This window comes from Nycticebus coucang, chromosome 4, assembly GCF_027406575.1.
Source record: "Nycticebus coucang isolate mNycCou1 chromosome 4, mNycCou1.pri, whole genome shotgun sequence".
In the NCBI taxonomy this organism is placed as follows: Eukaryota; Metazoa; Chordata; class Mammalia; order Primates; family Lorisidae; genus Nycticebus; species Nycticebus coucang.
The window spans coordinates 95,636,624-95,658,804 of record NC_069783.1 but is presented as its reverse complement, the minus strand read 5'-3'; the positions used below and the strand labels follow the sequence as shown (position 1 = coordinate 95,658,804).

Below are 22,181 nucleotides of genomic sequence, written 5' to 3'. Positions count from 1 at the left end.
AGAAAAGGTATCCAATGTACTCAGCCCCATATGAAGCTAAATTATAGCTTTCACATGAAGGCTATAACCCAACTATAGCAGAAGACTATGAAGAAAGGACCAAGGAAGGGGAAGGGAGGGGATCGGGAGGGTAATGGATGGGGCCACACCTATGGGGCATCTTAGAATGGGTACAGGCGAAACTGACTGAAGGTAGAATACAAATGTCTACATACAATAACTAAGAAAATGCCATGAAAGCTACGTTGAACATTTTGATGAGAATATTTCAGATTGTATATGAAACCAGCACATTGTACCTCTTGATTGCACTAATGTACACAGCTATGATTTAACAATAACACAAAAATTAAAAAAAAAAAGAGAAAAGAAAATTACCTTTCTTTTTCTTTCTTGCTTTTTTTTTTTTTTTAGAGATAGATTCTCACTTTGTTACCCTTGATAGAGTGCTGTAGAATCACAGCTCACAGCAACCTCCAGTTCCTGGGCTTAGGTGATTCTCATGCCTCAGCCTCCTTAGAAGGTGGGACTACAGGTGCCCACCACAATGCCCGGCTATTTTTTTGATTCAGTTTGGCAGGGGCTGGGTTCGAACCCGCCAACCTCGGTTTATGGGGCCGGCACTCTACTCACTGAGCCACAGGTGCAGCCCTTCTTTTTCTTTTCTTTTTTTTTTTTTTTTTTTGTGACAGAGTCTCACTTTATCGCCCTCAGTAGAGTGCCACGGCGTCACAGTTCACAGCAACCTCAAACTCTTGGGCTCAAGAAAGTTTCTTGCCTCAGCTTCCCGAGTAGCTGGGACTACAGGTGCCTGCCACAGCGCTCAGCTATTTTTAGAGATGAAGTCTTCCTCTAAGCTGGGCTGGAACCTGTGAACTCAGACAATCCACCCGTCTCACCTCCCAGAGTGCTAGGATTACAGGCATGAGTGAGCACCACCCCGGCCACCAAATTACCTTTCTATTGTTTAAACATTTTGCAATGTTAAAATGAAGACTACTTTTATTACTTCCTATCAGATGAAGTTAAATTTTTCTAGATTTGTTTCCTTGTATTCGCATTATAAAAACTATTAGAATTATAACTGAGGCAGAGCAGTCTTTGAAAGACTACTCTCACTGTTCCCAGAATTGCTGGCCTTCTGATAACAAAGCTCATTGGACCTAATCCTCATCTCTGTATCTGGCTGACAGCGAAAGGTACTGGACCTTCTTCCTGCAGTAACACACACATAACAGGCACTCAGGGAATATTATTTCCTTTTCTCTCTTACTCATTAGAACAAGTTTAACATTCTAAACAGTTAAATATGTACCAATCCTTTCTATTATAAACTAAAATAAAATCTTAAGTCCCCCAGCTGACAAAATGGACACCCTCTTGGCCCAGGGGTCCCCAGAAATACCCTAAGGCTGGCCATGAGAAATGAGGTCCCACTGTCCTGGTCATGCCCCTCTCCCTTCTTGGACATATCCTTTGTAACTCATTAACTGGCCTAAGGCTCTGCAAAACAAAGCTTAAACCACACCTGCAAGTCATTCATTTACTTAACTAATCTTTCTGTCTCAATACAGAGTTGCCTTCTTTTCTCCAGGCTAGAGTACCATGGCATTGACCTAGCTCACAGCAACCTCAAACACCTGGCCTCAAGTGATCCTCCTACCTCAGCCTTCTGAGCAGCTGGGACTACAGGGGCCTGCCACAATGCTCAGCTAGGCTAAGTTTTTCTTTTTTAGAGGAAATGGGATCTGGCTATTGCTCAACCTGGTTTTAAACTACTGAGCGCAATGGATCCTCCCACCTTGGCCTCCTAAAATGCTAGGATTGAGTCTGGTTATAAGTCTGGTGGCTTGTTTCTGATAAACAGACTTTTTTTTTTTTTTTTATCTCAATGCATTCTAATCTAAGCCTTTAGAGAGAACTTCATTTTTAAAACAAATTACAAATAAAGAATCTTTAAACCCACCTATTACCTGCAATTCCCCACTTTGAGATGTCCTCCCTTTGGGGGCCAAACCAGAACATTCGTTCCATGCATTGCTTTATGACTTTATGTGTAATTTCTGTTTCCCTGAAATACATAAACCCAAACTGTAACCCAGCCACAGCAAAACCACTTGCTCAAGGCTTCTTGGGTGTGGCTCCCCTTGCCATAGCTGCACATATTCAGCTCAGAATAAACCTCTTTAAATTGTTTTACAGAGTTCATGTTCTTTTCCATTGACAGTATTAAGAATCTTGATGTTAGGGTGGCGCCTGTGGCTCAACGGATTAAGGTGCCGGCCCCATATGCTGGAGGTGATGGGTTCAAACCCAGCCCTGGCCAAAAAAAAAAAAAAAAGAACCTTGATGTTAAATATGAAAATATTGATGTGAATAACAGCTGATATTAAATATTCAAATGTATGGGGAAACTCCTTAATTAATATTTTTTAAAAAGACTAGGTACAGTGGCTTAGGTCTGGAATCCCAGCACTTTGAGTGGCCAAGGTGGGAGGATTGCTTGAGGCCAGAAATTTGAGACCAGCCTGGGCAACATAGTGAGACCCTGACCCAATCTCTACTAGAAAGTAAAATTAGTCAGGCATGGTGGCCAACACCAGTTGCTGTTGGGAAGGCTGAGGCAGCAGGATCACTTGAGCCCAGGAGTTCAAGATTACAGTGAGCTATAATCTTGCCACTGCACTACAGTCTGGGTGACAGAGCAAGATGCTGTCTCTAAAAAAGAAAAGAGTTTAAGATAACATCTGTACATTGAATCTGTGCCATGTGATAAAACAGCTTTTTTTAGAAATGTTTTTAAGAAGAAATCATAAGTTGTTTTTAAGAACATTAGTTCAGAATGTGTTCATCTTTCACAGCAAATTGGACATTATTGGAGCCAAATTTTCCCACATTGGTATTTCTATCTCCCCACACTTGAATCGAGATCTTGCTCTTTATATCAGCAAAAATCATTGCTTAAGTGAGATTTCTGCCTGCCAGTAAATGTATCTGGGCATTGATAGGGTCAAACCCCGCCCAAATAGGGTGGACCCGCCTAAAAGAATCAAACCCCTACCCTCTCCCACTGGATATTTCACCTAAGAAAGGTGAATGGGTCAACCCCCTACCCTCCCCCACCAGATGTCCCACCTAAGAAAGGTGAATGGGTCAACACCCACCCTTACAACAGATGTCCAACCCAGGAAAGGAAATGTCCTGACCCCCACCTTCCTGACCTTTAAAATCCCCCGTTGGCCATTACCCATGTGTGGATTTCTTCCTGGTTGGAAATCCTACCCCACCTGCACCCAGGTGGAATAAAGCCATTTTAATTGAATGAACTAGGCCTCCATTTTCCTTTCATCTTGCGCCTTGGAAAAATCTTTCCTGTTTGACTCCATAACGTTTCAGGCATGTGGCATTGTAAACTAAAAATAAAATCCTAAGTTCCCCTGTCAACTAAACAGGCTCCCTATTGGCCACAGGGACCTCAGAAAAACCTTTTTTTTTTTTGAGACAGAGGCTCAGTCTGTTGCCTTGAGTAGAGTGCTGTGGCATCATAGCTTACAGCAACCTCAAATTCCTGGGCTTGAGCAATCCTCCTGCCTCAGCCTCCTGAGTAGCTGGGCCTACAGGCATGTACCACTATGTCAGCCTAGTTTTTCTACTTTTAGTAGAGATGGGGTCTTGTTCAGGCTGGTCTTGAACTCCCGGGCTCAAGCAATCCACTTGAGTTGGTCTCCTAGAGTGCAAGGATTATAGGAATGACCCACCGAGCCTGGCCAAAAAAACCTTAAAGCTGAGTTCCCAGCCATGGCCATGAACAGAAAGGAGGTTGGCCATGCCTTGTTATACCGCCTCCCTTTAGAAATTAAATACAATTGACCAGCATTACTGTTAAAACAGGGTTCATAAGATTGACTAAACAGACTCTCTGTGACACTGAGGTACTAAATTATTAACTAAGGCCATGCAAGGCAAAGGTTAAATCACACCTGCAGGCCATCAATTTGCTCAGTAGATCATGTGAGTTTATCTCTGATTAACATATTTCCTTATTTTAACTCAAAACCTTGAGACAAAGGTTTTTTTTTTTTTAATAGTTTAGACACGTTTATTGACAAATAGGATACACATGCCCTACACAGGTATCACTGGGAACGCCCTTTCTCCCTGCCCTATTCTTCTCTAGGCTCCCCCCTTACTCACCTTGGGCTCTCTAGAAAAGGACATCTGGCATTTTCTTGTTGGAGACCCTGCAGATGTGCTGGCTGGGCTCTCATAGCTTATCATGTCCACACCTGTCTGTTCCTCTGGGCCACGGTTAAGGAGCGATGAGCTCTTGCTCAGTCATTCATGTCCAGATCAAATTCTGGATATAACTCTTTGGTAGTGACACCTTGGATCATGGCTAGTTAGCCCAGCAGCATCTGCCCTACATCCTTGGTGTCCTTGTACGCATGGAGCTGGGCAATGTGTCCCTCCAGTTCATCCACCCTGTAGCCTTCAGATATTAACTGGGAGATCTCCCTGTCCAGCATGTCGTTCTTCTTCAGTTTCTGAATGTCAAGGAGCAGAGACGCCTTACCAGTCCCATCAGCCTGGCTTCGGAGATGGTCGAGGGGATCTGAGGGTCCCGCGTTAACTTCAGTTAAGTCCCGGTTTGGCCCTGAAGAGGAATCTCCTGAGGCCTGGGGTCCTAGACCCCAGTGGCGGGGGGTTCAGTGGCACAAGAGAGTCCAGGGTGGGGCTGGAGAGTGGCCTTTCAGGTCCTCCAGTTAACTAGAATTCCTTGAAGGAGGCAGCGAAGGATCTTAAAGCTTTTTTTCTCCAACCAATTATAAATCAAAGACTCTCTGAGAGTAGCTGGGCTTGGTGGTTCAGCGGCTCATGTCTATAATCTCAGCACTCTGGGAAGTCAAGGCAGGAAGGATTGTTTTAGGCCAGTTCAAAACCAACCTGAGCAAGAGTTCTACCAAAAACAGAAAAACTTAGCCAGTGTAACGGCACACCTATAGGACCAGCTACCCTGTTTCCCCGAAAATAAGACATCCTCCGAAAATAAGGCCTACTTACAGGAAAGATAAGATGTCCCCTGAAAATAAGACCTAGAGCATCTTTGGGAGCACACTTTAAAATAAGACACTGTCTTATTTTCGGGAAAACAGGGTACTTGGGAGGCTGAGGCAGGAGGATCAATTGATCTAAGGAGTTTGAGGTTACTGTGAACTATGATGCCACTGCACTCTAGCCCGGGGCAACAGAGCGAGACTTTGTGTCAAAAAAAAAAAAATCTGAACCCACCTGTAAGCCACCTTAAGATGTCCTCCCTTTTTAGGCCAAATAAGTGAGTATCTTCCATGCATTGATTTATGATTTTTTACCTGAAATGCCTGTCTCCCTAAAATGTAAACCCGAACTGTAATCTTGGAACCACTTACTTAAGACTTCTTGAGAATGACTCACCTGACCATAGTCACACACATTGGTTCAAAATAAATCTTTTAAAATTATTTTACACACTTTATTTTACACAAAATTTACACTTATTATTTTACACAAAAACTTGGAGTTTTTTTCCATTAGCAATACTTGAGAGAGAAGTGGGTTTGACAATACCCACAGGTTTATGCGGTCATGTGCCTTTTCACAGACTCTTGCTTTGGGGAGCAAGAAAGTGGAATTACTTTGTGGTCTTCTTGTCAGACATTTTAATAATCTAAATTTTTAACCTTGTGAAACAACACAAAGTAAGTACAGTATAAGTATCTAAGATTTTTTATTTGTTTTGTTTTGAGATAGTCTCACTTTGCTGTCCAGGCTACAGTGCTGTGGTGTCAGCGTAGCTCACAGCAACCTTAAACTCCTGGGTTCAAGTGATCCTCCTGCCTCAGCCTTCTGAGTAGCTGGGACCACAGGTGCTCACCATAATGCCTGGCTAATTTTTCTGTTTTTAGCAGAGACGGGTCTCAGTCTTGCTCAGACTGGTCTCCAACTCCTGAGTTCAAGCGATCCTCAGCCTCCCAGACTGCTAGGACTACAGGCAAGAGCCACTACATCAGTGGTTCTCAACCTGCGGGTGGTGACTCACAGGAAGTGTATTAAAGGGCCATGGCATTAGGAGGGTTGAGAACCACTGCACTACACCCAGCCTACTATACAAGTTTTTAATAACATTTTAACTTCTACTATTTTTAAATCAGAATAAAGCCATGCCAGTAAAAAATATTATCCAGTCATTTATTTTATTTATTTATTTTTGAAACAGAGTATTACTCTGTTGCCCTGGGATTGAGTGCCCTGGTGTCATAGCCCACAGCAACCTCAAACTCTTGGGCTCAAGCAATTCTCTTGCCTCAGCCTCCTGAGTGGCTGGGACTACAGGCACCTGCCACAATTCATGGCTAATTTTTTTATTTTTAGTAGAGACGGGATCTTGCTCTTGCTCAGGCTGGTCTTGAACTCCTGAGCTCAAGCAATCCACCCACCTCAGCCTCCCAAAGTGCTAGGATTACCATTGAGCCACTGCACCTGGCCAGTCATTTACTATTTGAAAGCTATTTAAGAGATAGATATTAATTTGACAGGTTAGAGATTATTATCCCAAGAAATGAAGCCAATGAGACATAGAGAATTATTTGCCCTGCACAAAATGACCTTCGATTGCTATACTTTTTAAATTCTTTTTAAAAATTTTATTATTAAATCATAGCTGTGTACATTAATGAGATCATGGGGCATAATACACTGGTTTTATAGACTGTTTGACCTATCTTCATCACACTGGTTAACATAGCCTTCCTGGCATTTTCTTTTTGTGTCAAGACATTTATATTCTACATCTAGTAAGTTTCACGTGTACCCTTGTAAGATGCACTGCAGGTGTGGTTCCACCAATCACCCTCCCTCCGCCATCCTCCTCCTTCCCCTCCCCTCCCTCTCCCCTTTCTCCATATTCTTAGGTTATAACTGGGTTATAGCTTTCATATGAAAGCTATAAATTAGTTTCATAGTAGGGCTGAGTACATTGGATACTTTTTCTTCCATTCTTGAGATACTTTGCTAAGAAGAATATGTTCCAGCTCCATCCATGTAAACATGAAAGAGGTAAAGTCTCCATCTTCCTTTAAGGCTGCATAATACTCCATGGTGTACATATACCACAGTTTATTAATCCATTCGTGGATCGATGGGCACTTGGGCTTTTTCCATGACTTAGCAATTATGAATTGGGCTCCAATAAACGTTGTGGTACAAATATCTTTTATACTTTTTAAATTCTTGTGTCTACCCTTTATGGTGTTGCTACTTGGTTCATTCCAAGCAAAACCTTGCATTTGCTCCTCAGAGATAAGAGGGCTGAGCATCTCACTTTCTAGCATGGGGTTCAAATGAGAGCGATGAAGTCAGCAAGGTCCCCTGGTTGCTGGAAACTTGATTTTGTGACACTCCTTCGGCTGCTCAAGAAACTTTCTTGATCGTTTTTTGCTTCCTTGCTGAGTTGCAGGTAACAGGTTATTTACCTTTTGTACCCAAGTTGTTTGCTTCCTTATTTTGCTTTCACCCTTTTGTAGAAATGCTCGTGCTTCCTTCTAAAATGCTCTTTCCTGTGCATTTCTGAAATGAAGGATTTATCTTTCCAGAGTACCTTCAGGTGTAATAACTTTGGTATGCGGCAAGGAAATGTTCCACGGTTTGTTCAACTGGCTGCAGGAATCCTAGGAAGTTCAAAATGAAAGTAAAGAGGAGACGATCAGACAGCTCGTACCAAAGTTACACGCAGGAAGGAGATGGCCAGGTGATGACAGAAGCCGAGACTGGAGTTATGGTGGCACAAAGCAAGAAACACCTGGGCCTTAAGAAGCTGAAAGAGTCAAAGAAGGAGCGTCCCTAGAGGCCTAGAGCATGACTTGGGAGCTCACCAGTGCAGGAGGAGAAAGATTTCTCACACAAAGATTAAAATAAAAAACAGTGAAAGTTGATTTTACTTTTTTGAGAAAGGAAGGAAGAAAGAGAAAGGGAGGGAGGAAGAGAGAGAGAAAGAGAAAGAAAAAAGAAAGAGAAAGAAGGAAGAAAGAGAAGGACCAAAAGAAGTGAGGGAAAGAAAGAAAATGGCAGGGCACCGCAAGACGATGGGGGAAAGTGCTGGCAACTGAGCAAAAAGCAGCTTGGAGTTTTTGTTTTTTTTTTGAGACAGAGTCTCACTATGTCACCCTTGGTAGAGTGCTGTAGCATCACAGCTCACAGCAACCTCAAACTCTTAGACTTAAGCAATTCTCTTGCCTTAGCCTCCAAAGTAGCTGGGACTACATGCACCCGCCACCACACTCGTCTATGTTTTTTGTTGTTGCAGTTGTCATTGTTGTTTTAGGTGGCCCAGGCCAGGTTCCAACCCGTCAGCCTCAGTGTATGTGGTCGGCTCCCTAACCGCTGAGCTACAGGCGCCACCCTGGCTTGAAGTTTGAAGTTCTTAAAAGATAAAAATGGCTCTTTTTTTCTCTGATGCAGATTGATAACTTGTTTGGTTTTTTCAGGGTTTTTTTTTTTTTTTTACTGTGAGCCATCTTATCAGGGTCCTTGAAACTGAGGCAGAGCTCCCACCTCTTCTGTCGGCTTAGGACTCTTGAAGGCTGTGAGACAAAACTTTTGGGGGTAACAAGTTAGGCTTGAAGACGAGTTGAGTCCCAGGTGCTTAATCAAAAAAAAAAAAACAAAGGGCAGCTGTGCTGTGGGTTTTTCTTTAACGGGAGCAATTATATGTTTTGAGCTATTCCTCCCTCTTTCTGTTTGATCGTTTATGGACACAACCACCTTTTAATGACCCTGACTATACACCAACCTTTCAGAATTGCAAGAGAGCACATTTTTGGATGTTTAAAAGCCACCTGGTTTGTGGCACAATGGATTCAGTAATCTGTTGTGTGTGGATTTCTTTACCCATCTTATTGTTGATGGGTATTTAGGGAGTTTCCAGCTTGGAGCTGTAAGGAAGGAAGGAAGAATAGAGAAGCTATGCACTTTCAAGACATTCTCTTTCTGTAGACTTAAGCACTGATTCTTCTTGACTGTGTACCCAGGAATTACTAGGTCCTGAGATCTGTGTATGTTCAGCTTTGGTTAATACTGCCAAACACTCTTCCAGAGTGGTTGTACCAACTCCTACTTCCCTCCACAGTGTGTGAGAACACCACCTGGTCCACATAGTTGCCAACAATTAATATTTTTTTCTTTTTAGCCATTCTGATTGGTGTGTAGTGACTCTGTACTACACTTTTAACTTCTCTGATGGCTAATAAAGTCAAGCATTTTTTCAGGTCATTGGACATTTGGTGTTCTCTTTTGCAGAGTTCCCATTGAAATCTTTTGCCCATTCTTGTATATGTTTTTCTTATTGACTTGTAGGAATTCTTTATGTATTCTAGATATGAATCCTCTTTCTGATATGGGTATTGTGAATATTTTCTCCCATTCTGTGGGTGTTTTTTATTCTATCTATCATTTCCTACGGTCAAGTTTCTGATTTCTTGCAGCCGCATTTGTTGTACCAACACCTACAGAGACTTGTGAGATGTTTGTAACAGTGTACAAACCCAGCCCCTTCAAAGGGATGGGGCCACAGCACTAAGCATGTGTGGTTGCTCATTTTTGCAGTTACGTACCTTAGCAGTGGGGTGGGAGGGAGAGATAAGATCAAGTTGGCTACTTACGCTGATAGGTTCATTTTTCCTGACTTGTAACCTTTGCTAACTACAGTCCACCAGGATACATGATATTCAGTGGAACAGATGGCAGTGGCTCCTATCCGTTATTTTCAATCCTCCTACCCAATAGATCTCATGGGCTAACAAAGAAGACATCCAACTCTGTTGAAAACCATTGCCTTCTTCAAGCAAAGATGGCATGTTGGGTCCTATCTACTACCTTGATCAAGAACTCTGATTTGGGGTGGTGCCTGTACCTCAGTGATTACAGCGCCTGCCACCTATACTGAAGCTGGCACGTTCGAACCCAGCCAAGGCCACCTCAAACAACAATGACAACTGCAACAACAACAAAAAAATAGCTGGGTGTTGTGGTAGGTACCCGTAGTCCCAGCTACTTGGGAGGCTGAGGCAAGAGAATCGCTTAAGCCCAAGAGTTTGAGGTTGCCGTGAACTGTGACACCATGGCACTCTACCGAGGGTAACATAGTGAGACTCTGTCTCAAAAAAAAAAAAGAACTCTGACTTGAGTTTTCCAGGCTCTCTCTAGTTTGGCTCTGGGTTATAAGTTGGCTGTTTTTCCCCCGGCTTCTGGTACTGGCAGGTTGGAATTACCAATACATCCTGTGATGAGAGTGGGGTTGCATATGGCACTGGACACATGCAGATAAAACAGTAGCATTTGGGGCTAAAGTTTTCAACAGCTGATACTGGAAGGAATGTCTGTGCTCATATTCGGAGATCTTTGCACTATGTGGATAAGGTAACTTCAGGATTCAATTTTTACTCATGAGGTCAACTGATTAATATCATTGACAATACGACAAAGGTTCCCAATCAGTTGATCAACTGCATAAACTGCTGGAGGTGGGGATCCTAGGTGGGGGTTGCCAGGGTGGGCTCAGCATGTCAGAGGCATGCGTCACACATTCAGTTCAGCTCCCTAATCGCCCAGGTCTGAGCTTTTTTGATCCTCTCACTTTTCCTTCTTTTCTAGCAGTAATCAGCTTCTGTTAGGGGCTGAATAGTGGTCCGCCCAAAGTTCATATGTTGGAGTCCTAACACCCCGTACTCTAGAATGTGACTGTATTTGAAGATAGGTCTTTAAAGAGGTGATTAAGACAAAATGAGACCTAAGGGTGGGTCCTCATCCAATCTGAGTAATATTGTAAGAAGAGAAGATTAGGACACACGGAGAGATATCAGGAGCATTTGTGCATGAAGAGATACCACTGAGAGAAACAGAGAAGGTGGGGCTCAGTGGCTCACCCCCATAATCCTAACACTCTGGGAGACTGAGGCAGGAGGATCACTTAAACTCGGGAGTCTGAGACCAGCCTGAGCAAGAATGAAATCCATCTCTAATAAAAAAAAATAGAAAAGCCAGGCTTGGTGGCTCATGCCTATAATCCTAGCACTCTGGGAGGCTGAGCTTGAGACCAGCTCTGAGCAAGATCGAGACCCCTATCTCTAAAAACAGCCAGGTGTTGTGGCAGGCACCTGTAGTCCCAGCTACTTGGGAGGCTGAGGCAAGAGAATCACTTAAGCCCAAGCAAGAGTTTGAGGTTGCTGTGAGCAATAACACCACGGCATTCAACCCCAGGGCAACTGAGTGAGACTCTGTTCCCACCCCCACCCCCCAAAAAAATAGAGGCTCAGTTGCTCTGGCTCAAGTGGCTAAGGCGCCAGCCACATATACCTGAGATGGCGGGTTTGAATCTAGCCCAGGCCCGCCAAACAACAATGACGGCTGCAACCAAAAAATAGCTGGGCATTGTGGTGGGTGCCTGTAGTCCCAGCTACTTGGGAGGCAGAGGCAGGAGAATCGCTTGAGCCCAGAAGTTAGAGGTTGCTGTGAGCTGTGATGCCACAGCACTCCACCCAGGGTGGCAGCTTGAGGCTCTGTCTCCAAAAAAAAAAAAAAAATTAATTAATAAAAAAAAAAAAAGAGAAAAGTTAGCTGGGCATGGTGGCTCACTCCTGTAACCCTAGCACTCTGGGAGGGAAAGGTGGGTAGATTGTTTGAGCTCAGGAGTTGGAGAGCAGCCTGATTTAAGAGTGAGACCCTATATCTATTAAAAATAGAAAAACTAGCCAGGCATTGTAGCAGGTGCCTCTAGTCCCAGCTAGTTGGGAGGCTGAGGCAGGAGGATCACTTGTGTACTATCCAGGGTCTCCAACTCCCAAGTACCTTCTAAATGTCCAAATCCTTCAAAATTCTATATCTTAGACCAGAAGTTTTCAAATGAATTGGTCTCAGGAAATGTGCATTCTCTTAAAAATAATTGAGGATCCCAAAGAGAATTTGTTTTGTATCTATGGAGATTTGCCATATTAAAATTATATCTGATAAAGTGTTTATTCACTAAAAAAACCCCAATGAAAATAACTGTATTTTCCCAACCAAAATGTATATATGTATGTATATATATTTTCTTTTTTTTTTTTTTTGAGACAGAGTCTCACTTTGTCACCCTAGGTAGAGTGTCATGGCCTCATAGTTCACAGCAAACTCAAACTCCTGGGTTCAAGCGATCCTCTTGCCTCAGCCTCCCCAGTAGCTGGGATTATAGGCATCTACCATGCCTGGCTAGTTTCTCTATTTTTAGTAGAGACGGGGTCTCATTCTTGCTCAGCCTGGTTTCAAACTCCTGAGCAAGTGATCCACCCACCTTGGCCTCCTAGCGTACTGGGATTACAGGTATAAGCCACAACCCTGGCTCTATTTATTGAGACAGTCTCACTCTCACTTTCTTGCCCCTGATAAGCTATGACCTCATAGCTCACAGCAACGTCAAACTCCTGGGCTCAAGCTATCCTCCTGCCTCAAACCTCCCAAGTAGCTAGGTCTATGGGCACCTGTCATAACACCCAACTACTTTTTTTAGAGATGGGGTCTCACTCTTGCTCAGGCTGGTCTCAACTTCGGAGCTCAAGCAATCTACCCACCTCAACCTCCAGGGTGCTAGAATTACAGGCCACCACCAACCAAAACATGTTTTGTAAGAGTAGCAGCATTGCTTTAGGATTCTGCAACCTTTAGGATTTAAGGTTGAAATCATATCTGCGTGTGTATTTAATCTATTGGAAAATGTTGTCTTGGTTGATGTATATGAAAAAAATCCAGCTTCAATTAAATATGAAGTTGAAAAGGGAGAAGCATTTCCATAGACATTTTATATAATTGTGGCTGCTTTTCTTTGATACAGCACTAAAACTCAACAAGTATTTAGTTTTTTATTTTTGAGACAGAGTCTCACTATGTTGCCCTTGGTAGAGGGCTGTGGCGTTCTAATCCAGAGCTCGCGGGTTCTCACAGCAACCTCAAACTCTTGTGCATAAGCAATTCTCTCGCCTCAGCCTCCCAAGTAGCTGGGACTACAGGCACCCGCCACACACCCAGCTATTTTTTGGTTGCAGTTGTCATTGTTGTTTAGCAGGCCCAGGCAGGGCTCAAACCTGCCAGGCTCAGTGTATATGGCTGACACCCTACTCACTGAGCTATGGGCACCAAGCCAACAAGTAATAGTTTCTTTTCTTTTTTTTGAGACAGACTCTCAAGCTGTCGCTCTGGGTAGAGTACTATGTCATCACAGCTCACAGCAACCTCCAACTCCTGGGCTCAAGCGATTCTCATGCCTCAGCCTCCCAAGTAGGTGGGACTACAGGCACCCACCACAGTGCCCACCTATTTTTTAGTTGCAGCCGTCATTGTTGTTTGGTGGGTCTGGACTGGATTCCTCCAACCCGCCAGCTCAGATTTACATGGCTGGTGCCTAGTGGCTTAAGCCACAGGCACCGAGCCAAGTAGTAGTTTCTTAAAGGTTCCTTTTTTTTGAGACAGAGCCTCAAGCTGTCACCCTGGGTAGAGTGCTGTGGCATCACAGCTCACAGCAACCTCCAACTCCTGCGCTTAAGTGATTCTCTTGCCTTAGCCTCCCAAGTAGCTGGGACTATAGGCACCTGCCACAACCCCCGGCTAGTTTTTGATTGTAGTTGTCATTATTGTTTGGCAGGCTTAGGCTGGATTAGAACCCGCCAACTCTGGTATATGTGGCCGGCACCTTAGCCACTTGAGCTACAGGTGCCAAGCCTTCTTCATGGTTCTTTATAATGCAGAATCTGAAACCATATTAGTGAGTTTTCATAGTCTGTTACATTAAAATCTGTTGGTCTATCTTACCCACTGTGTACATCTTTTACCACGCATGATTTGGGGGTTGTCATACATTAGTTATTTGGAAAATATTCTTGACTGTGACATGTAGATCTTCCAAGTGTTGACATATGTCATTATATAATATTCAAAATTCCATTTATTGGTCAGGCACAGTGGCTCACACCTGTGATCCCTGCACTCTGGGAGTCTGATGTCTGAGGATCGTTTGAGCTCAGGAGTTGAGACCAGCCTGAGCAAAAAGGAGACCTCGTCTCTACTAAAAATAGAAAAAATGAGCTGAGCATTACGTGCCTGTAGACATAGTTGTTCTGGAGGCTGAGGCAAGAGGACAGTTTGAGCCCAGGAGTTTGAGGTTGCTGTGAACTGTGACTCCATAGCACTTTAGCCTGAGTATCAGAGTGAGACTCTGTCTCAAAAAAAAAAACATTCCATTTACTAATATCATCGCAGATATCACTAGAAAAGTATTTTAAGTATTAAGAAGTTGTCAAGCTTACAGTGACAGATATAAATTTTCTAAAATTCTAACTTTCACATGAATGCTCAAATTGTATGATTGCCAACAGATAACTGTCAACAGTTTTCCTTGAAGTGACAGGCTCACTTCGTTCATTTTCAAGAACATTTTTATCAAGTACCCCAATCTAAATAGACATAGTTTAGCTGTTAATCATTCTTGCAAGTAAAAATGACGCTCCATGAGAAAAATGACTGATTCAGCTAATAATTCACTCACCAAAGTGCTTTTCTTTGAAACACTATGATGCAGAAGGAGTGCTTTACACATATGTCCCATTTCATCACACAGAATATGGCGAAGGCACAACGTTCAAAGGATGGAATTTAATATAATTAATATTTTTTGCTCCTTCAACATGGATGTTCTTCAGTGCAATTGGCTTTCTTTTTTCTTACTGCGAGTGCATGGCAGGAAGAATATGATTGCTAGAACAACTTAATAATGCTGCCTTGATTCATGCTGAAGTACCAGCAATTTTACCAATCATAGCAATTGCACCATCAGTGCAAATGGTACACAGTAAAAAAAAAAAAAAAAGAAGGAGCAAATAATGTCCCTTTTATTATGAAAATAATTTTGACCTCACAGACCTCTGAAAGAGTCTCTGGTACCCCTTCAAGGTTCCAGGGACCACACTTTGAGCACTGCTGCCTTAGACCAGGGACCAGCACCTTTTCCTGTAAAAAAAATCAGACAGTAAATATTTCAGGCTTCGGAAGCCAAACAGCTCAGGACTACTGAGCTCTGTTGTAGTGAAAAGGCAGCCCTAGATAATATGTAAATGAAGGGGTGTAGCTGCATTCCTTTTTTTTTTTTTTGGAGAAAAGAGTCTTAGTATGTCGCTCTTGGTAGAGTGCTGTGGCATCATAGCTCACAGCAACCTCAAACTCTTGGGCTTATGTGATTCTCTTGCTTCAGCCTCCCAGGTAGCTGGGACTACAGGCACCCACCACAGTGCCTGGCTATTTTTTGGCTACAGTTGTCATTGTTGTTTAGCTGTTCTGGGCCAGATGCGAACCTGCCAGCCTTGATGTACATGGCTGGCACCATAAGCACTGTGCTATGGGCACCAAGCCAGCTACATTCTAATAAAACTTTACAAAAGCAGGCAGAATTGGCCTAGGCACTAGTATATCAAACCTGCTTTATTTTATTTTATTTTATAGAGACAGAGTCTCACTCTGTTGCCCAGGCTAAGTGCTGTGGAGTCACAATTCACAGCAACCTCAAACTCCTGGGCTCACACTGTCCTCACGCCTCAGCTTCCCCAGTAGCTGAGACTACAGGCAAGAGCTCCCATAGATGGGTATTCTTAGTCCTGACTTTCATTAGAATTCACCTGAGGAGCTTTTTAAAAAGTCAAGGTGACCAAAGACCAAATAAGTCAGAATCTGTGGGTCAGGGGCCCAGGCATCTGCGCTCTAAAGCTCCAGAGGCTTTTCAAGGCCAAGTCCTGGAAGCTGGGGGCCAGAGATTGTATGTCATTACCACTAGATGGCATTAGAAACTGCACCAATCATGATGTATGACCTTTTTTGATGCGAAGCTGTAGTCCATTGGCTAGGATTTTGTTGAGAATTTTTGCATCTATGTTCATTAGTGAAATTGGTCTGAAGTTCTCCTTTTTAGTTGGGTCTTTTCCTGGTTTTTGGTATCAGGGTAATGCTTGCTTGGTAGAATGCGTTGGGGAAGATTCCTTCCTCCCCAATTTTTTGGAATAATTTCTGCAGTATGGGATATGTTGTGATCAAGTAGGTTTCATCCCAGGGATGCAAGGCTGGTTTCACATATGCAAATCCATAAATGTAATTCACCATATCAACAGAAGCAAAAACAAAGACCATATGATCCTCTCAAAAGATGCATAGAAAGCATTCGATAAAATCCAGCATCCTTTTCTAAGGAGAACGCTGAAGAGTTTAGGCATAGGTGACACATTTCTTAAACAGATAGAAGCCACCTACAACAAATCCACAGCTAATATTTTACTGAGTGGAGTAAAACTGAAAGGTTTTCCACTTAGAACTGGAACCAAGACAAAGTTGTCCTCTGTCACCCCTACTACTTAACATAGTGCTAGAAGTTCTAGCCAATGCAATCAGGCAAGAGAAGGAAATAAAGGGAATCCAAATGGCAGCAGAGGAGGTCAAACTCTCCCTCTTTGCTGATGACGTGAGCTTATACTTAGAGAACCCCAAAGACTAAACCCCAAGACTCCTGGAAGTAATCAAAAAGTACAGTAATGTCTCAGGATATAAAATCAGTGTCCGTAAGTCAGTAGCCTTTGTATATGTCAATAACAGCCAAAATGAGATGCTAATCAAGGACACACTTCCTTTCACAGTAGCTTTAAAAAGAAAATGAAATACCTAGGAATATACACAACGAAAGAAGTGAAGGACGTCTATAAAAAAATTAGAAATAGCAGAAGATATTAACAAATGGAAGGGCTTGGTGCCTGTGGCTCAAGCGGCTAAGGCACCAGCCACGTATACCTGAGCTGGCAGGTTCAAATTGGCCCGGGCCTGCCAAACAACAATGATGGCTACAACCAAGAAATAGCCGGGTGTTGTGGTAGTCACCTGTAGTCCCAGCAACATGGGAGGCGGAGGCAGGAGAATCGCTTAAGCCCAGGAGTTTGAGGTTGCTGTGAGCTGTGATGCCATAGCACTCTACCGAGGACGACAGCTTGAGGCTCTGTCTCAAAAAACAAAAACAAAAACAAAACAAACAAAAGAACATACCATGCTCATTCTGGGAGGAATCAACATTATCAAAATGTCTATACTTCCAAAGCAATTTACAGATTAAATGCCATCCCAATTAAAATGCCAACACCATACTTTCAAGACTTGGAAAAAATAGTCTTCATTTTGTATGGAACCAGAAAAAAATCTCATTTAGTTAAGGCAATTCTTAGTAATAAAAACAAAGCTGGGGACATCAGCCTACCAGACTTTAGGCTGTACTACAAGTCTATAGTGATCAAAATAGCATGGTATTGGCACAAAAATAGAGACATAGACATCTGGAACCAAATAGAAAACCAGGAAATGAAACTAACATCTTATAGCCACCTAATCTTTGATAAACCAAACAAGAACATAGACTGGGGGAAAGAATCCCTATTCAATATATGGTGTTGGGAGGGCTGGATATCCACATGTAAAAGACTGAAACTGGACCTACACCTTTCTCCACTCACTAAAATTGATTCAAGATGGATAAAAGACCTAAATTAAGGCATAAAATGATAAGAATCCTCAAAGAAAGCATTAGAAAAACACTTGAAGATATTGGCCTGGGGAAAGACTTCATGAAGAAGACTTCTGTGGCAATTGCAACAATAACAAAAATAAACAAATGGGACTTAATTAAACTGAAAAGCTTCTGTACAGCTAAGGAGACAGCAACCAAAGCAAATAGATGACCTACACAATGGGAAAGGATAGCTGCATATTTTGAATCAGACAGAAGTTTGATAACTAGGATCTACAGAGAACTCAAATTAATCAACATAAAAAGAGCCAACAATCCCTTATATTACTGGGCAAGAGATAAATAGAACCTTCTCTAAAGAAGACAGATGAATGGCTAACAAACATATGAAAAAATGCTCATTGTCACTAATTATTAGAGAAATGCAAACCAAAACCACCCTGAGATATCATCTAACCCCATTGAGAATGGCCCACATCACAAAATCTCAAAACTGCTGATGCTGGCGTGGATGTGGAGAGAAGGGAACACTTTTACACTTCTGGTGGGATTGCAAACTAATACAACCTTTTTGGAAGGAAGTATGGAGAGTCCTCAAAGAACTCAAACTAGACCTCCCATTTGATCCTGCAATCCCATTACTGGGCATCTACCCAGAAGAAAAAAATCCTTTTACCATAAGGACACTTACACTAGACTGTTTATCACAGCTCAATTTACAATTGCCAAAATGTGGAAATAGCCTAAATGCCCACCAACCCAGGAATGGATTAACAAGCTGTGGTATAGGTACACCATGGAATACTGTTCAGCCATTAAAAAGATGGAGACTTTACTCCTTTTGTATTAACCTGGATAGAAATGGAAGACATTATTCTTAGTAAAGCATCACAAGAATGGAGAAGCAAGAACCCTATGTACTCAATTCTGATATGAGGACAATTAAGGGTCTAGTACATGGTAGGGGGCAAGGGAATGGGAAAGCAGAGAGAGGGAAGGATGGAGGTCCTGTGCATGACACACCTTTTGGGGGTGGGACACAATTTATAAGAGGGACTTTACCTAACAAATGGAATCAATACAACTTGGTTCTTTGTACCCTCGATGACTCCTTAACAATAAATAAATAATAAAAGAAAAGAAAAAGAAACTGCACCCATCAAGGCTTTTTTTTTTGAGACAGGTTTCACTATGTCACCCTCGGTAGAGTGCTGTGGCATCACAGCTCACAGCAACCTCAAACTCTTGGGCTTAAGAGATTCTCTTGCCTCAGCCTCCCAAGTAGCTGGGACTACAGGCGCCGCACAATGCCTGGCTATTTTTTGTTGCAATTGTCATTGTTGTTTAGGTGGCCTGGGCGGGGTTTGAACCCACCAGCCTCGGTGCATGTGGCCGGGGCACCAACTACTGTGCTATGGGCACCAAACCACTAATGGAGGTCTTAAAGCCTTGTCCCTACTAATGATGAACCCATTGTTTCCCTTTCTTTTTTTTTTTTAACATTAAGCTAAAAGAGAATATCAACTATGATTAACAATTACGTAATCACTTCTAAAATGAACACCAATCCCAATAGGATACTCCTTGAAGCTATTCTGATTAAACAAATCTATGGTATGTAAATTTTTTTTTTTTTTTTGTAGAGACAGAGTCTCACCTTATCGCCCTCAGTAGAGTGCCGTGGCGTCACACAGCTCACAGCAACCTCCAAATCCTTGGGCTTAGGCGATTCTCTTGACTCAGCCTCCCAAGTAGCTGGGACTACAGGCGCCCGCCATAACACCTGGCTATTTTTTTTTGTTGCAGTTTGGCCGGGGCTGGGTTTGAACCCGCCACCTTCGGCATATGGGGCTGGCGCCTACCCGCTGAGCCACAAGCGCCGCCCTTGTATGTAAAATTTTTTAAAAATTAATTTTAGCAGGCAGCGCCTGTGGCTCAAGTAGTAGGGCGCCGGACCCATATACTGGAGGTGATGGGTTCAAACTCGGCCCTGGCCAAAAACTGCAAAGAAAAAAAAAATTAATTTTAGCTTTTTTTTTTTGAGACCGAGTCTCAAGCTGTCACCCTGGGTAGAGTACTGTGGCATCACAGCTCATAGCAACCTCAAACTCTTGGGCTTAAGCGATTTTCTTGCCTCAGCCTCCCAAGTAACTGAGACTACAGGTGCCTTCCACAACACCCAGGTATTTTTTGTTGTAGTTGTCATTGTTGTTAAGCTGGCCCGGGTGGGGTTCGAACCCGCCAGCCCAGATGTATGTGGCCGGCGCCCTACCCACTGAGCTACAGGCACCGCCCAATTTTAGCTATTTCTATACTTTTCATTTAAAAAAAGTTTTAGGCTTACAAAAAATATATAAACATTACTCTGACAAGAATGTACATGCCGATCCCCCAGGCTAAGAAATCAAGAATACAAATCCAATCATAATCCCCTGGTTTTGTCTTTCCTGTTAAATTTCTCTCTCTCCCTAGCCCACCTCTCCTATTCTAACATGTCTAAATGTGTGTATACTATGCCCGTATAGCAACAAGGTCCCTCTGAAGTCACCACGGATACACCAGAACTCCATTATAGCTATTGCCCTTGGGCTAGAGGACAGAAGTCTGGGAGGTTTTCCACTGTGTTATCTCTTGTACTATTTACATTTTTTCCAATTTAAAAAAACTCTTCAGCTCAAAATAGTAAATATATGATAAAGGTTTTTTGTTTGTTTTTGTTTTGCATTTTTTTTTTTTTTTTAGGCAGAGTTTCACTCTGTTGCTGAGGTTGAAGTGCCATGGCATCAACCTGGCTCATAGCAACCTCAAACTCTTGGGCTCCAGCTATCCTCTTGCCTCTTCTTCCCCAGTACCTGGGACTACAGGTGCACCCTACCATACCCAGCTAATTTTTCTATTTTTAGTAGAGATGGGGTCTCGCTCCTGCTCGACTGATCTAGAACTCCTGAGCACAAGGATCCTCTTGCCTCAGCTTCCCAAAAGTGCTAGGATTATAAGCATATGCCATGGTGCCCAGCCCAAGTTTACATTTTAAAAAGCTTATTATATATGACCTCTAAACATATTCCAGGTTCCTACGCTCCACAACTGTGCTCTGACACCCTCCAAGGCTTTCCTTTTGAACCATCAAATACTCTCTCCCTCAAAGACAAATTTTTCCCTCTGTCCAGATATGCAAAGAGAAAGGTCTGATAAAATATTCAGCCAACTGTGGGATGCTATGGGGAACTCAGGAGTTGTATTTGAAAAGCTTCTGTATTGTTTGAAACTTTTCCAAGTAGCATGTCTACTATTTCATTTTATTGTATTTTTTCTTTTGAGACAAACTCTCACTCTGTTGTCCCCTGTTAGAGTGTAGAGGCATCATCATAGCTCACTGGGACCTCAAACTCCAAGGTCAAATGATCCTCCTTCCTCAGCCTCCCAAGTAGCTGGGACAATGTGCACCCACCAGGAGGCCCAGCCTGTTATGGGGTAAGATAACGACCGCCAACTCAAATTAGAAGTTCAAATGGAATCTTTTATTTACCATGGGGCTGTCTCAGCAAAGTCTAAGGCAGACTAAGGGAGAGCATTGAGGGGTCTGAAATTGGGGTTGTTATAGTCTGAAAGTTGGCAAAGGGACAAACAGGTGGGCTAAAAGTTGGCAAAAGAAGCAAAAACAAGTTGGCAAAAGAAGCGAAAAGCAAGCACGGAGTCACGATGACCCTTTTACAGAAGCGAACCTTGCAATTTAACGGATTAGCAGATTGGTAACATAAAGGTCAGAGAAAGCCGATCTGGCAACACATGAAGCAGATCTGTCAATTAGCAAATATGTAAAACAATTTGTCACAGCACTTAGCTTGTTAACTCTCACCATGACAGTCCTCGGCCCATTAGTTTTTACCTTGTTCTGTTCTGGCCCGATTTGGGCCAAGCTAAGAGTCATGGTGCCTGTCATCATTTCAGAGTTACGGTGTTCTCTTCTCTCGTCTTTCATCTTTTATCCTACACAGCCCCCTGGTGCAAGTCGGTGGCGGGCAGTATTCATTTTATGGGGGTGATGAGGCTGCTGGCACCCATCTCAAGCTAATTTTTTCTATTTTTTGTAGAGATGGGGTCTTGATTTTGCTCAGGCTGGTTCCAAACTCCTGAGCTCAAGCAATCCTCCCTCTTTGGCCTTCCAGAGTGCTACGATTACAGGATTGAGCCACCATACTAGCCTAACTTAAAAACATTTTTTTTAAGTCTTACATCTTCCCAGCATTTGTCTACTTCTAATCTGCATATATGGAAAATGTTTGGAAAAGTCAGAGGAAGGCAGAACCTTCTGGCACTTCCTAGATAGCAGGTCCTGGGTCTTTGGTTTTCCCAGTCATAAGAGGTTCAACTCTCTCCTCACCTTTCTGTCTTCACTCTGAGCTGAAGATCTTCCCTATATGGACTTGTTTGCAAACAATGGAGAAAGTTGCTACTTTCAGGTAGAGAAAATTTTTTTTTTTTTTTTGTAGAGACAGAGTCTCACTTTATGGCCCTCGGTAGAGTGCCGTGGTGTCACACAGCTCACAGCAACCTCCAACTCCTGGGCTTAGGT

The 22,181-nt window shown here is 42.9% G+C and overlaps 1 pseudogene; it reads right to left on the bottom strand.

Moving 5' to 3' along the window:
* Window positions 1–4,331: 4,331 nt before the first annotated feature.
* On the bottom strand, window positions 4,332–21,536 carry LOC128584368 (DNA repair protein SWI5 homolog; annotated as a pseudogene).
* Window positions 21,537–22,181: the final 645 nt, after the last annotated feature.